Source organism: Ailuropoda melanoleuca, unplaced genomic scaffold (genome assembly GCF_002007445.2).
Source record: "Ailuropoda melanoleuca isolate Jingjing unplaced genomic scaffold, ASM200744v2 unplaced-scaffold7, whole genome shotgun sequence".
Classification (NCBI taxonomy): Eukaryota; Metazoa; Chordata; class Mammalia; order Carnivora; family Ursidae; genus Ailuropoda; species Ailuropoda melanoleuca.
The window spans coordinates 1-3,875 of record NW_023244946.1 but is presented as its reverse complement, the minus strand read 5'-3'; positions in this window follow the sequence as shown (position 1 = coordinate 3,875).

The following is a 3,875-nucleotide window of genomic DNA, read 5'->3' as shown; positions in this document are numbered from 1 at the left end:
ATTCTGATGCCTCATTAAGACCAAGCACAGGTCCTTAGGGATGCTTTCTATTTTGAAGAAAAATCAACAAATTCAGAGCAGAATGCATTTTTACCCCACAATGTTTTACCCGACGATATGGTTCTGTGCTTCTTTCTCAAAGGTCCTCACTGCCCCAGCACAAGGCCCGACCACCAGGACCCTGATCTGGCAGGCATATAAGGACCAGATGCTGCATCAACTCCCCCTAATCCTACAATGACCAGATTTTAAAACATAGAAAAACTAATATACACTCTTTATTTGCCACAAAAACAGGCAAAACCAAAACCAAACAAAAACAACCCCCACCCCCCAAACTCCATTTCACTTTGATTCTGATTTCCACTAGAAAACTGTCAAGTCCACAGGGATGGGGGCCTTGGTCTGTTTTGCTCACTGATTTCTCCCCAGTGCCCGGAACACTGTCTGGTTCGCGAATAGAAGGCGTTCGTGTCCTATTTGTTGAAAGAACAAGTATGTATCAAGTCCCCGTGCAAGGTATTAGAAAACAACGGTAAATAAGTTGTGGTTCTCGCCCTCCCAGGATTCACGGCCTCCCAGGGAATCTCCACAGGAGCAAAATGAACTCCAAGCAAAAAACGAGAGGCAAAATAGAGCCTCTTGAACTGATCTAAGAGGCAGGAGGACACAGAGTGAGTTAAGGGAAGTTTCACACCGGAAACAAACAAACAAACAAATCTCTCCNAAACAAACAAACAAACAAACAAACAAGCAAATCTCTCCATCCCTCCTGCTCTCCTGTTTAACCCATTAACTCCTGCTACTAACCCTATGGGGTGGACACAGCCATTATCCTCATTTTAGAGAAGGGGAAACTGAGGCACAGGGAGGTTCAGTAAATTCCTGAGGCCAAAGAGCGAGTCAAGGGCAGAACAGGGTAGGGAGGCTCCAGAATCCACTCCTTCTTTATAGTCAGAGAAGGGGGGAAACATCTGTAGCAATGACGGCAGATGTGGAATACCTATCCGTGTCATGGAATGAGGCGTTTCTAGAAACTGGCGAACTCTTGGGGCCCCAGTGCATGTTTGGGCAAAGGGACAAACGCAGTCAGTTGCTGCCTCTGCCTTCCGCAGGAACTCTGCCGTGCTCAAACTGCCAGCAAGGCCCTCTGGCTGCATCTTGGGGCTTCAAGGATTCAATGAGATCGTGTATGTCACTGGTGTGGGATGTGGGAGACAGAACACGGACATGAAAACCCAGTCTAGTTAAAGGTTAACTAAGACTGAATAACATTGCTGGAAGTCTGAAAACGAAGTTGAAATACATGGGAAAAGCCAATGAGGAAATATTATTAAGAGTATGATTGTCTAATAAATCTGGGGGGGGAAACCTTTCTAAACCNAAAACCCTTTCTAAACTTTAATAAAAACTTCTGGTCCTTTAAAAAAGGGGGGGGCTCTTAAAATCTTGTACCTGCGGCTGCCTGTCATAATTGAGAAGGATGTTCTGACACGGGGTGGTATAAGCAATATTCTTCTCAACTATGCCAGCTCCTTCTCTCCCTAGGGAGAGATGGAGAATCACCTGGGAGCAGATCTTTGGTCTTCTGGGGTCAGGTGCACACACCTGCTGGGGGTTATGGAAATGACACGAGCCAGGAGGCTTCAGAGAAACCTCAGTGCAGGAGGGGCTCTGTCCTTCCTGGTGAGCTCTGGGGTGGGCGTGGATGGAGGGGGCTGAGGCTGAGTGAAGGGATGTGTATAAAGGGTCCCAAGCCTTCTGGGAAAAACTCCCAGCCCCAAAGTTCGGGAAGCCTGTTGAGATGAAGCGCAGTGGCCCTGCCAGAGCTCCCCACAGGAAACAGCCCTCCCTACAGAGAGGAAAAGGAGTCCAGGTGGATGACAGGCCATCTCAGGGCCTCAGAGTGGTTCTGCCAGATCTGGTCACTGTCACCGAGACTCTAAATCCCTTGGGACCCAGCTCAGCCCAGAACTGCAGAAAAATAGCGTGAGAGGGAAGGAGAAGTCAAAACTCTAGATTGGAGCCAATGGGGCCCTCTGCTGCAGCTGGCAGGGCCTATCCCATCAAGGATGCCATCCCAGCAGCGAACAACAGTCCCTCAGCCTGCCCAGGACCCATGACCAGGCCACAGTGCCAGTGGACTGGCCGGGCCAGCCAGACCCCTCCCCCACCCACCCCACCCCAATACCTGGCGCTTGAAAGCAGGACTAGCCCCATTTGAACTTCCTAACATGACAACAAAGTTTCAGATCCCCTTTTTATCACCATGCAACCCAACTGCTTTTCCTTCCTGCTCAGAACCACGCTGATCAATTTCATTCTGTTTCAAAGAATACATACATACGTACATACCAACATCCGCTTCAGTTCTCACCTATGAGGTTTGGTTTGGTTTTCCTCTTTAAACAAAGCACTTAAAAAAGATTTTTATTTTATTACCTGTAACAGATCTTCACTGAGGACTTCTGTTTTCTCAGCTCTGTGGGGGAAAAAAAATCAAAAGTTCAGAGTTAGGAATCCAGAAATGCAAAGCAACTCAGGAAATTCAATAATTCTCATCCTGGAGTTTAAAAAAAAACGGGCAGGAATGAATGATAACGCGGGGAGAAATTCCACCAACGTTTACATCAGACAGCTGCTTAAGCAAAGCCAAAGAAAAACCAAAGTTTGCAGAGAATAGCAACCCCCAACAAGGGCCAAGGATGGAGACCAGTGGCTCCCCGACTAGGGCTGTACAGAATCCCTGGCAGGGGGGTGGGGGGGAGTATGCCGATGTAAAATGCCAGTTTCCGGGTCTCACCTCTACGCTAATTCAGCAGGTCTGGAGCAAGATCCCACTGCGTTCTGAAGAAGCCCCTCCTGCCCAGAATTCCATGGCCCCAGACCCACAGACCACCCTTCGACAAAAGCCTGCTTAGAGAAGCTTAAACTTCATTTCTTAAAATGATCATGTCTGACTTTCACAGCCCTACTGAAACAGGTTTGTCACAAATCCAGGAACATGATTCAACAATACACACTCAAGATAGTAACAACTGAGCATCCCCTCCTTCAGGAATCTCATCTTGCCTTTAAAAAGAAACAAAGTATTTTCACAGCTTTCCCCCACCTATGCCTTCCAACTACCACTAACTACATTAACTCTGCAGACCTTTCCAGAAAGCCGACCTGCCGCCCCACAATCGACACAGGAGCGTTCAAGCTGCTCGAGCCTTGGTTGCCAGATCACAGTACTTTCTTAAGGAGACTTTCCCCTGCAGTCCAAAAGGGCAGCATCGTTGTTGCACATAAACCCAGAATGACTGCAATTGAGGTGCCATGTTGGGACTTCCTGTTTAAACAGTGATTGAAGCCAAGTCAATGAACATCCCTGCCCAACTCCCATGGAAATGAACAAGAGAAAAGAAAAAGTCTGTTTCACCCCTGAACACTGGGGGAGTTGGGGAAAGGGGAAGACCATCAATGAACCAGAATTTTGAAGTCTTTTAGTAAGATTTATTGCAGAATGGAGGGCTGCACGATCTTGCCCATGAACGAATCTAATCCAAGAGAAGGAAAAACCATTTGGCCAGAAAGTGGATGGGACCTGCTTAGGATGACCCGCCTGAGGTGTGGTGGTGCACACCACCAGCCCACACTTGGATGATGGCAGGTCAAGTTAAAGCTGGCATTGCCACAAAGCATTCCAAGACCAGTTGTCACTGCACTGCCCTAGTTAATGGAGAGATGCTGATGGCGATGGCTCACATGCCGGTTTCGGCAGGAAACCAGAACACTGACCTAACTCACATATCTCCCAGATCCACAGGAGCAGAGCCTGGAGGTGAGGTCAAGGCCCCAGCTTTCAGAGGAGGCCAACTTTCAACTCTATG